The 12,741-nt window shown below is 44.0% G+C and overlaps 3 protein-coding genes across 3 annotated transcripts in view; all 3 read left to right on the top strand.

The window, feature by feature from the left end:
• The window catches only part of LOC126559372 (DNA-directed RNA polymerase II subunit Rpb4), a 254,757-nt gene that overhangs the window by 33,975 nt on the left and 208,041 nt on the right, over positions 1-12,741 (top strand). The gene's annotated exons all lie outside the window — the stretch shown is intronic.
• LOC126558456 (glycerophosphodiester phosphodiesterase 1) overlaps positions 1-12,741 on the top strand; it is a 357,972-nt gene that overhangs the window by 167,026 nt on the left and 178,205 nt on the right. The gene's annotated exons all lie outside the window — the stretch shown is intronic.
• The window catches only part of LOC126558618 (protein sidekick-1-like), a 46,597-nt gene that overhangs the window by 5,951 nt on the left and 27,905 nt on the right, over positions 1-12,741 (top strand). The window lies entirely within an intron of this gene.

Genomic DNA, 12,741 nt, shown 5'->3' with positions numbered 1-12,741 from the left:
TCACACACACACACCCCTTTTTTACGACCATCATCATCAGAAATCATGTCAGGTTCAAGAATAGATGTGGTCGCCGACAAACTTTGCATGCCAACGGTAGCCAACTCGCGGCCCTAAGCGCTTCGGGAAGCGGGACTCCACTCAAGCAGAATAACCGAAATCCGTTGGTGGATTAGCACCGGGAAGTTTAGCAACTGTACGGCCCTTTTGCTGCCTGCTTTTGCAACTGGACAACCCATCCACAAAACCACCGCTCGAAATGTATTTTGCCAGCGTTCGCGTTGGCTTTGGTGATGAAAATTTAAATTCCCATCGTGTGCAGTAAAGAACGCCCCACCACACCGAGAAAGGTGACGTCCACCCTTCCAACCATCGTCACCCAGGATCACCCGGCTGTAAAGACCAACGATCGATCGAGACCCCTCACCAACCGGCAATGAGGAAAACTTTACCATGCATATCGAACGACTCGGTCCCGAAAATTGCGATTTCCCGAGTATTCTCGGGGACTGGGTGAAAGTGCAAACAAGAGCCCGTCCTACTTGCAGAAGCTGTTTATTGACATCGTCGATAAATTTTGTGTACATATTTGCCGACACGGAAATTTGCATTGCGCATGCGAACGTTCTAGCCACGGGTTTTGCTTTGAGCTCCATCTGCCCGCAACTTAGCTTTGATGATCACAGCCCAATTACATGACCTCTCGCATCGCATCGTTGAAATGCTATTTTAACTAGCGTTATTACACAAGACGCGTACGGCTCGTGGTACAGGAAGCGCTGCACAAGCTCAAACTAACTTCAAACGCCAACTTGTGAAACACAAACACAATCTAGCCTAGTGTATAAAGTGGAAACGTCGTACAATGCACTTGGCGTTGCTTTACTTAGATTAAGAAAATCATCGGCACATTTATCATATCAAAGCATTATCAACAACCCATTTGCTTTACGGCCAATATTCTCTCTCTCTCTCTCTCTCGCTCTTCAATATTTCATCCATTTTGTATCGAAATAATGTTCTCCAAGCTGGAGCTCGAGTCGATCAATGGGACTATTCTATCCCATTAATCAATAATATTTGCAACCCGTTCAGCACCGAAAAGAGCCATTTTGCCATTGCCTTCCCAAGGAAAGCAGTTCCGACCATCCAGTGGCAAACAAATGCTAATCACCGCTGACAGTCTGCGGCCGAGAGACGGCCCAACTCCGGCGAAAGAAAGCGATTCCATTTTATCCAATGTTTACTGTCGAAGCATAAAAATTCAAATCTACTTTAGAAAAACTGCCACAGCGATTTAAGCCTATCGCTTTTCCAAGCTTTCTACCAAGGGTTGTTCCGTGCGGGAAAGGAATCCGGTAGGGTCAATATTGACCCGGGCAAATAACGTCTATTCATCAACGGCATACCACCATCAAGGCCACGACGACGAGGAAAAACGCTACTGCCCGAAACCCGAACGACTCAATCAGGCCGTTTTTTCCGCAGTGTGGAGCCAGCTAGACCTTGTGCACACGGCCACAGACTCGGTGTTGTGCCTCGGGTGGCTTAAGTGAGCGTTTTTTCGTACCCACCCCCTCCCATTTCAACCACCATCCCGCATGTTGCTCTGCTGGACGGTTGCAGGAAGTTTCACTCTATGAATAACCAATTTTCTACTGTCGTTCGCTTGATGAACCGTTCCTACATGACTACGATTCCGATGCTTATGCTCGTACGCTACCGTAGTTTCGGTAGGTATTACACACAAAGTTAACTCTTTACGCTACTCGGAATCCTATCGGTCTTGGTCGATATCGAACCATTGCCACTCCGACCGCCAGCTGAACGATGATGATAAAGTACGTCAACTTTTAAATAAACTAATAAATTGCAATTTCAATTCCCTCACTTCGCCTTCGTAAACTGATAAATTTTATGAATACATAATATATTAGACTGATTTCACTGCTTCGCCGGTGGATCGGTGTGGACGGACCTCTTACCAAAAGCACCACCACCACCACCACCATTACCAACATCACCGCATACCGACAGCTGGAAAAATGCCAGAAACATCGTCACGACAGTCCAACAGCACCCAACCGGCACAAGACAACTCGTCTTCCCGATGCAACGTATATTGGCTTTTTCTCCGTGCATAATTGAATTGTGCGCTTGGTTCGTTTCTTACCATCGCAGAAGCAGCATCGTCGCTGGTCCGTACACTGTTGTTGTGCCGGGCTAAGGGGAACGACGATGTTTCGCGTATCGATGCAGTATTTTTTCAAACTCCTTATTTCAATGACTGATAGACATTTTAGACCAACCCACTCTCGCAAGGACTCCTTTCAAATCCAAGTGAGAGCGAGCATCAGACGGTAAGAGAAAGTTTGAACGCTTTGCATTTTTGCATATCGTACAGTGAAGCAAAGCAATCAAAAAGAAACTGCAGCACACTATAAGGATGCAACTTGGTTGCTTGGGGGGGGGGGGGGGGAGAATCAACGATAGGGCGACTTTTTGTTGGCACCGATGGCAACAAGCTGATGCTAGAGCGTAACAGTATAAGGCGAGTCTTGGGCGTCAGACTGCAGTTTGGAAAGTTGTATCCCGATATGATCAGCGTCAACACAAACAGCAAGATAAATAGCGTGTAAGCGTGAAGGCACAGAAAGATTCGTCGCTTTGAACTTGCTACCAAAAATAGCAACAAACATCCCACCTCGTAACGGGTCAGGGATCACGATAAACTAATAAAGAGATAAGTGGGTTTGAAGTATTATCTTACTGATTTTCCACAAAGAACAACGTTCAACAAATCTTCCAAACGCCCACCTCTTACAGCAAACCAGCGTGGCGAAACTTTCGATAGGAATTTTTCAAACTAAAATTAATTTTCTCTTCACACACAAAAAACGATACAAATACATTTGCTAACCACTTTCACAGTACACACGCCCATGTAAAGCAGGGAGTAATAGATTCAAGTTCGTACATGGGGTTACCCTTTGTTTTTTTGGTGACGACATGACACATGATGACGGTAAAGATTGCTTCCAGGAGAGCTCGGTAGCAATTGCTAATGCATTTGCAGAACAAAAAACTATCTCCTGTCAGGCACAGATTGCCTACATTTGGGCGGCTAACGTAAAGCCCTTTAGGTTATTCGGGAGACTACCAATGGTAAAGCACACTAGGTTCGATGTTTGAAGAGCATTTAATTAAACAAATTACTTCGGGCATGAGTGTGAGTTCGGTTGATGCTACATGAAGCTCGATTCCGGGAAAGCTTCTAAATCGGTACCTTTTGCTAAACAACTCGCCACGAACACACACATACAAAACGCAAGGCTTGTGAGGTAGAGAGTGGCATGTTGTATGGGAAATTTGTTGTCCGAATAACTCTCTGCTATCAGTTGCTTACTTGCTGATGAAAACAATCCTCTTTAGCAGGGTGTACCTCGCTTGCTATTTCACCCTTTTGAGTCCCTCAGCAAGCACAAAAACTCACCGTTGTAGCACGAGAGTTGAAGTGACAATCAATCAAACAATTCATGCTGCATCAATAATACATTTGGTTTGCTTGTGATAAGCTTTAGAGCTATTTTCTGGCTCTTCTCCGGAAGAACAAACAGAAAACAGAACTATAACAGTACAGAAAATTGAAAGCTGCAAATAGGGTATCTTTCTGTCCAGACCAGCCCTTCCAGAATGCGTTGTACTAAATGGGAAACAAGGTAATGCTCTCTAAGAATGGGACTTTTGTCGATTCGATTCACTTCACCCAACTGTGACAAACGCTTGTTGGGTTGTGCTGTTCTATGATTAAAAAGAGCACAACCTCGTACGACAATTCTTCCCAGAGAACGTCAAACGAAAGTGACACCGACAGTATGTTCGGGTGGGATGTAAAAGTTTTTCATTTTCAACCAGACATTCTCTTCTTAAGTGTCGTGTATCCCTTTCTAGACTATCATCCACATCTTCCACCTATCTACCGTGTCAGCAAAGGTGTGAAGTTTAAGCTGGAAAGCTAAAGTGACAACCAAATCTTGTCGAGCGTTGGGTCAACTGAGGGCTGTCCGGGGATTGTTGCAGAAAATGGTTCTCACCTGCCGTAAAGCAGCACCGTCATTTTTTTGGCTAGAGTTTCATTCTGTTGCTCTCAAATTGAGCTAAAAGAAAAACCAACCATTACTGTTAGCTCGCTTATCCACCTTTCTTCTATTTACAAAAATAACAAACAAAAAAATCGCTTTCTAAAAGCTGCCAAAGGGCTATGGCCTTTTTCTTGTGCTTCACCTTCCCATCCGCCGGACTCTGATGACTCGTGCTTTGGCTTTGCCGCAATACAATCGTTTTTCATGCTCTCTCAACTACAACACTCTTGTAAAGTTTATAATTTGTTCGCCCATTCGTTTTTACGCTCAATAGTCAGCGCCACACTTTATCGTCCAACGGTCGGGACGGGTCGGGAAAACGGATAAGCAGGAGGCTGCGGGACAACAACATCCCTTTTTTAAACTATATTAAATTTTTCTTTTGCCACTGCCTTTGGTGCTAGGACACACCGATCTAATTGGACCGGGTGCACGTTCTTTCAGCCGTAAAATGCAAAACTGCTCAACCCCTGTGCGAAGTTTTGCACCGACCAGACCATCATCAAACACCATCGACCGGTACGCTTCTGCCGGTTCTAACGTTACGGAGGGACAAGGAATCGATTTCGATTCTGGCTCGGTGGTGCCCCGGGGTGTGCCAGTGACCGTTTAAATTAATTTTACTCGTCCTCGTAAACTTCAACCTCTCACTGCAGAGCAATGGCGCTTCGTGACGCAACGAATGGAAGGTGCCTAGCCATTGCGTATGGTTGAGTAGTAAAATTGTCATTTTATTCCTTGTCCTGCTTTACATATCCTCCCTTACTTTGCTGATGCTGTCAAGTAATAAAATCCCTTGACCACTCAAATTTTGCTTTGGCACAACCATAAAACACTGACATATTGTAGTCCTTCCTTTTAAATTTGGGATTCAATTTGTTTGCTGTTTCAGACAAACGTTTTTTCTAACAAAAATACTCAGAAATTCAATAATCAACATAAATTCTTTGATATTATGATACCCATTCAACACAAAACCCGACTGATCCTCCACAAGAATAGTTAATTTAGATTTCCTTCTCACAATCCGAAGTGTTTCTATTTACGAAAATCCTCAACAGTTCGCCGAAAACTGCAGAACGCAAATAGAATAAACTTTTCTCCTCCAGAAGCGAAAGCTCATCGAAAGATTATGGTTAAATAATAAATTTGCTAAATTTTAAGAACCATCCTTCAAACTTCGCCATCAATCTGCAACGATACCAAGGATGCGACATTTACGTGACGACTTGAGCTGGCTCGTCGGAAATAGAAAAGCCGTAAGCTCTTTTTCATCGTTCTCGGTGGTAAAATTATCCCGCATTATTGTAATTTCCCTGCTGACTTTGGACCACGCTAGATTGGCACTCTCTCCACCCCACTACATTTACGTCTGTAAAACTCCAAAGCCCTCCACTAACCATTGCGGCAACCAACGGTTTTGAACACAAAATTTCATCAATCATTTATGATCCAAGCATTTGGCAGTACATGCCAAAAAAAAACGAAGAAGTTTAAAATTCAATTCAGCAAACAGAACAATCCATCCGTGGCCATTTGTCCCAGATTCCCAGTGCAAAAAAAAAAACCAACAACGTATTCCTCGCAACTACAATACTTGTTCGCCATCTTATTATTATCCTCTCGAGGATCGTTGCTTACATTCGACAGGGCGCCAACTGACGAAGACTGACGAAAGAAGCATGGAAGGGTTCTTGTACGGGGAGGAAAGGTCAGTGCGATGGGTTGCGAGAGGTGTCCATGAAATGAAGAAAACCAAATCCTACCCCGAAATCCGCTTTTACGAGCTTGAGGCTTCCTTCTCTACCGACAGCAGCTGGATTTTTACGACACTCTGGAGAATAATTATGCCTTGGTTCAACATCGGCAGCACAAAAAACAACGAAATGGCGGCGCTTGGACAACGAATGGTCACTATTGCCCAGCTGTGACCCTTTGCCAGCCCCTCACTCCCTCTCTCTCGTCCACCTGTTCCATCCCAAGGTACAATGTTGCCCCCTGGGAACAACAACTGCCGTGTTTCATTTTACATTTTCCAATCACACACTCACCGTCAACTGCATGGAAGCGAAGCAATCCTTTTAGTTATTTGTTTTCTCCCCCTCGCCAGACTGGCTGGTGAAAAGATCGGAGTGAAACCCCCGAACAAAAAGCCCACAAAAGGAAACAACGAATAAAATCAACCCAAACGGTCCGTATCTCATCAAATAAGCAATCGTTCTCTACGGTCGATGAATGCATGCGGCAGAAGAGTGTTGGGAGGATGATGGTGGAAAACAAACGCGCCCAGGTCAAATGGTACACTTTCGAGAGAGAAAGAGAGAGAGAGAAAGAAGGAATAAAACAAAATGGAGTGACACAAAAGAGGCCACAAGGCTGCTGCTGCTGTTTGTGTTGATTCAAACAAGTAGTGCAAACAAATGTTTTGTTGAGTGATCAGGAAAAATGTTGCATCGTATGCAGAAAAAGGAAAATTCTTTGCCATGCATTTCCCGGCCTCATCGGCAGGAGTTTTCAATTTTTCTTTCACACATACACATGTATAGTGCTTTTTCCGTTGCAAAAGCTGTTTTTCTTCCTGCAAAGAACGCGAAAGATTCTACCGATGGAAATTGGTACACAATTCCTTGCTATGGATTCGTTTCCTTTTTGGGCGGATGGAAAAGCACCTAGCATAGATACATTGTCTGTGGTAATAACTTATTGATTTTCCCCATCTTCATCACTCATTACTTCACCGAGCAGAGCAAAAGAAATGAAGATCATTTTGTCGGTTAGTTTTTGTTTGCTTTCCTTTCTTGTCTAGTTCATTGCCGTTCCCCTTGTTCCTATTGACAGTAAAATCCCATGAAAGCTGCTCAAGCTTTTTCTTTTTTCTGTTGCGCTTCCTTCTCGTTTCCTCCCAATAGTGACAGATTTATTGAAACATGCCATCATTGGGAATTGGGAGCAAACCAACAAGCAGCAAAAAAAGAAATATTCAACTTTTTACAAATGATGAATGGAATGGATCGTTGTAAGGCAACAGCAACATAGCAAAAAAATACATCATCATCTAGCGGATGCTCTATCCCACTTTTTCCCAGTGGGATGCTTTACTCGGTACGGAACGACACCAAAGGGATTTGAGTGGGGGGCTCGGGCGATGAATTATATTCCGCTCACTCGCAGCATTCCCGTGGTAAACGGGGTTCCCAGTGTAATCGGCCATAAACGTTGTTTCCGTTGGTTTTAATTTCGTGCAGCATTATTAATCGATAAAGGGAGCTCGGAGCTCATACATACACACTCACGTAAAAAAGTCCTATCCTCTTGGGACAATTGCCAGCAGTTAGTCGTTCGGGATGAAGCATTTAATTTTTAACCTTGCAAACTCTCGCACACACACTCACAAGCGTAGTAGTAAATTGCTAAACTTTCATTTTGAGCGATCGTTTTGACAGTTGGCCCTAAGTTTACTAGCGTTGAGCGTTGAGCAAGCCTGGTACGGCCTGAAAAGATCAATATTTCATAGCAATCGAGAAACGAGGGGCTGTACATGCGCAGCCCGTACTAAAGTTAATCCGGTTTACGGTCGATGTTAAAGCTTTTCTTTATCTGCCAATCTTTACTACAAGGCAGAGCACACACAGAGAAATTCGATTAGTGCCAAACGATACAACAAATCCCCATCGAGAAAGCTTACGCCATCCCACGCATGTTGAGACCTGCCACTGAGCACCTATCGTCACGGTATCTATTTACGGCACACCGATACGATACACCGATCGTGTGTACTTTGGCGTACATTCGTTACTTAGAGCAAAACTTCAACCTTTCCACCAACCCCTCGCCCGGTGGAAACATCCTTCACACCTTTAACGAGCCCTCTGAACACTCTGCCGCTTAACCCCCGGTTGCGAGAAAGCACACGGAAAAGCACGAACACATGATCTGGGTCGTGATTCTTCGAAGGTGTGTAACCCTTTTGCTCCGTAATACGGGGCGGTGGTAAGGAATTTACGATCTGTCTACTTCACGTTAGAAGCTTCTTCCTGGACGCCCGGAAAAGGGGTGCTAACCTTACCTGGAAACAAAGGTTATAAAACCGTTTTTTCAGGAAAAGAAGCACACTCACACCATTTACAATCATTCCGAAAGCAACGATTCCGCGGATTCTTCGTCGACCTCGACGATTCCCAATTTCCGACCGACGATGACAGGAAGATGGTTCAACATTCGCTGTCGGGATTAGTGTTATACGCTTTCCCTTTTCTTCAATGGAGGCATCAAACTCGCCTGCCATCTTGATGAATCCACGTCAGACTGTTCGACGGACCTGGATCGATGGAAAAGTACATTTCCATTCACCAAGCGTGTTTACAAACAATCGTTCTTAAAAATAGAGGAGAAAATAAATTATATACATTTTTAATGTCAATTGCTATTTTCGAACAGAAAATACTCTGCTAAATCCACGTCCAACAAACCAATCACTTCGTGACATTTGGACTGGTAACCCAGTTTAAAACTGTCACCCACATTGTCATTCTCTTACGACAGACTCTTAAACAATCTTGGCCAATAGAGACTGCTTGACTTGGAGTTCGAGAAATTCAATCTTCATCAAGATGATTGCATGATGGCGAAGGTATAGCGAAAATGTTAATATAAAAAAGGTGTCCAGGTATGAAAATTGAATACCTTGTTGGCAGAAGTGACAACAGGATAATCAATGTGCAAAATGTTACAGTTTATAATAACCCTTTCAGATTTATCAAAAGACAAACCGAACGTTTGGCAGTTGGATCATTTCTTGTTTATCTTGAATGCTCCATAGTGATGGATTTAGCCTTTCTGTAGAGCCCTAAGCGGAGTGGAAATTGAAGCCCTCTATCACATTGAATATAAGAGCGTTAAGTGTCTGATTTTTGCTACCCATGTGGAGCCAAGTAATCGGCTTTGTACCTAATTTTCCCTACGCTTACTAGGGGAATGATCGTTGAACATTTATCTAAATAAGATAAAAACTGCATAGGAATCGGAGTGGAGGGATCGGTTTAAGTTGTTCCACAAAAAGATGCACATCTCAAAGATGCATCCAATGGCATCAAACTTGATCGCCCTTTGGCACGCCTTGATCGGATCAAAACTGGACGATTGATCGCCGATTTTCCGCGATCTAATGTGGTCCCAGAAACTCCCGGAAAATTCCGCACAGCTGACTCTGCACCGTATTTCCATCCTTCCTGTGCTGATCATGTACATATTTCTCAAGACATTTCTTACGTGTTTTTTTGTTGGCTTGTTGGCGGGGTCGGGATACCATTTACAAACTGAACCGAGCCGCCTGTACATCTTCATAGACAAGGTTCGCACTGCTCTGGCGGAGCTGAAAGTTTGGTGGGATTTACCCATTAATACAAAAGGTGTTCTCAAGCCAGTGAGACTCCCCTGGCGACCTGGCCTGGCCTTCACCCACAACCAGGTTAATCCGTCACTGGTACCCCACCGGTAATGAAACTCAGGCAATAAAATCTCTCATTAAGTTTCAAGCTCTCTGAATTCTAAGCAAAAAAAGCCCAACAAAGGAAATTCTAAACATCGACCAACTGCTACAATAGATACAAGTATCTGATTTTCGCTTCTAACGGATGCAAACATAAAGATTTAAAATCATTTGTTCAATCAAACTGGTCGGAACAAAAAACAAACTAATCAATCATTTTATCATCAATCATGAAGGCTTCCCTGTCCCGAGCTGTTTCCCATTGTAATTGTTTGCCTGTCATGTGTTCATGCTTGTCACCATTTTCAAAATCGTTTTGTTCCTCTTCCTGGAATGTGTGTGTGTGTGTGTGTGTGTGTGTGCTTTCAAATCCTAACGACAATCAAGCAATTAACTTTTCCCCAAATCGCAAATTACCTACCACACCACAGCCAGCAGCAAACCAAACTCAACTCATCCATCAACCCACGAACGATTATTCGGTTCACATATTCTCTGGGTTCTCTGGGCTGGGTTTGTCGAACGCATCCACATTCGTCCCCACCCGAACATGAGAATGCCATTCTCATTTGGGACAGTGCCAGTGCAGCCAAACAACAGTGACACCATCGAAAGAAGAAAAAAAAACCTCCCCATTTCACAACCGGCCACAAAAGCACATTCTGTCGCCTGCCGGTACATGCTTCTGTCAAGCCTTGCTTCCAAGTGCCGGCACGAAAAGTAAACACTCGGGTGTGGGTGTGAAAATATGATGGCTTATCACCGAAACATCATCCTTTAGCAAGCCTCTCAATCACGGACACCACCCAAACACACTCACACCGGCAGACCGGGCTTCTTGGGGCGAAAGTCTACAACGGTTCTACCAGTTCGGTTCTTCCATGGACCATGTAACGCCATAAGCCATATATCCGACATAGCCTTTTTCGTCTATCGTCTGCTTAAGAAACTGACGATGATATTGCGTTTTTCGGCACATGTCCTCCTACGAGTCGTTTTGTTTCCCTTCTGTGTGCGCCAACGAGCGCATCACACCATCATCATCACCATCGTCATCATCATTCATAACGAAATAATGATGAACAACTCCCTCGTAATATGAATTACGACGGTTTTTCGGTGGAGCACTCTCGGCATCATGTGTTACACGCCGGCCAAGAGATTGACTTGCAGCTAAAACATACATAGATTCTAGTCCCGCGTACCCAGTCTCGCACACGTACACCATCTCGTCATCGTATCATCCAAAGCGATCATCGTTATGACGACAAAGAAGCACTTCGAGAGGGCTTCACTTTTTGTGACCTTTTTTTACAACCACTTGGCAACGGGAAATGTGTTCTTCTTCACAAAAGAAGCATCTGAATTCTATTCGGCGAAGGGCAGGGAGGGGTGTGAAAGATCGGCACATCCACAGAGACTCCAACCAGAGACATTCAACCTTATACCGTTGGAATGTCGTCCCTGTGTCGATGCAAGTCCTTTACAACGTTCGGCTAAATTTCATTACACCTGCGATGGATGAAACCTGCTCGAAAGGCTTAGCCAGTTGGTCGTTGGAATCTGGTCGTCGGGTGTCGGAACACGGTGAGAATTTCCATCCTCCGAAACATGTGGTCCACATGTTTGTATCTGTGTGTGTTTGTTTGTGATGAGAAGCTTTGCCATTTCGCCTCAAAACACTGTGGTGAGTTGAGTTTATTAAATTAATGAAGAATTACTGTCACAACATGCCGTTAAATCATCCAAAGTTCCCACACCACTTTGGACCACACACACACACACACATATATATAGAGCAAAAGAAAACAGAACACGCCCCAGGGTTCAAATGCGTTGGTAGGCAAGAATGCAAACCTCACCCATCGTCATGATTCTAACCGTTGTAGTGTGTAATGAGATAAGTTCTGGCAGCCGTTCTAGCAAAACCCCATCGAAAGGACTCGAGTAATTAGAGAAACCCTCCTTAAGGCAAGGATCTGTAGGTTTCTTCTTCACACAGACGCACACACACACTCACACACTGACAGAACATTACAAAATCGTCAGCCGTACTGTTCGCAAATCCGAGCCTCATTAGTCATAGTAATTGACGATGGCACAAATAGAAAAAGGTTGTGAATTAATTCAATTTCTCTGCACAACACACACACATAGAAGCATTCATGCAGGGACAGGCTGTTGTCTTCTAATGATGCTTGGTGTGTGGAAAAGTTGCTCGCACTGAGTCGTAAATGCCGCACAAGGGATTCGCATCATTTAAAATGTCTGTTTACCGATATCGCGGCATGTGTGCGACTTTCAATCGTTTTCCTGACTTTATAGCAAGAGTAATGGTACAATTTGTGCCAATCGACACAACGACATCGGTGCTAAGTAGTGCTGAAGTTTCGCATTGCAATGTACAATGGAGCTGTGTTGCTTCATAAAACAGCGCACAGGGAAGCTATAGTCAACCGCATTGTTTTATCGTGCAGCTACTAGCTGAGAGTAAAGTTATTGAACGTTTCATTAGAAAAGAGAAACCTTTATTAAACCAAACTTTACTTCAACCTGGAAGCGAGTGCGGTACAAAAGAACACGCTTGTTGCTGGAAGTGTTCACGCTTTGCTGGTGAAGTGGTTCTACTACACCTTCAAACGGCGTCTCAGCTCAGCATTTCCTCTGCCCTCCCCAGCAAGTTCTACATTTCGTAACCGGAATGTGATAAAAGTGTAGGCTAAGTCGCGCTCGGAAGCCTTTTCCTTGACGCCTTATGCGAAACGCTCACCGCAAGAATTTATAACGAACGAAACCATACGAATGAACGGCAGTTTGAAGTTTTTGAACTTTCTAAGGAATGAGTGAACCCACACAACGACAACAACAAAAAAAACTCACTCCCCCCATGTGGAAATATTGTTGGAAATTGTTGTTCGCTGTGGAACGATTTTATTTCAATCCTTCCACCCAATTTCATCTCACAATGGCTATGACAATGACAGTCGGCGAACGACAGTCCCAATAAGTCAGCCCTTACCGAAACGCAGGGCTGGGGAAAAATGAAAAACTTCCAACCGGCTTCTGGTAACACGACACATATACATGCAATCAGCCATAACAGTTACAATT

The sequence above is a fragment of the Anopheles maculipalpis genome, chromosome 2RL (assembly GCF_943734695.1).
Source record: "Anopheles maculipalpis chromosome 2RL, idAnoMacuDA_375_x, whole genome shotgun sequence".
Taxonomy (NCBI): Eukaryota; Metazoa; Arthropoda; class Insecta; order Diptera; family Culicidae; genus Anopheles; species Anopheles maculipalpis.
The sequence above is the reverse complement of the archived record's forward strand: the minus strand, read 5'-3'. Positions and strand labels throughout refer to the sequence as shown.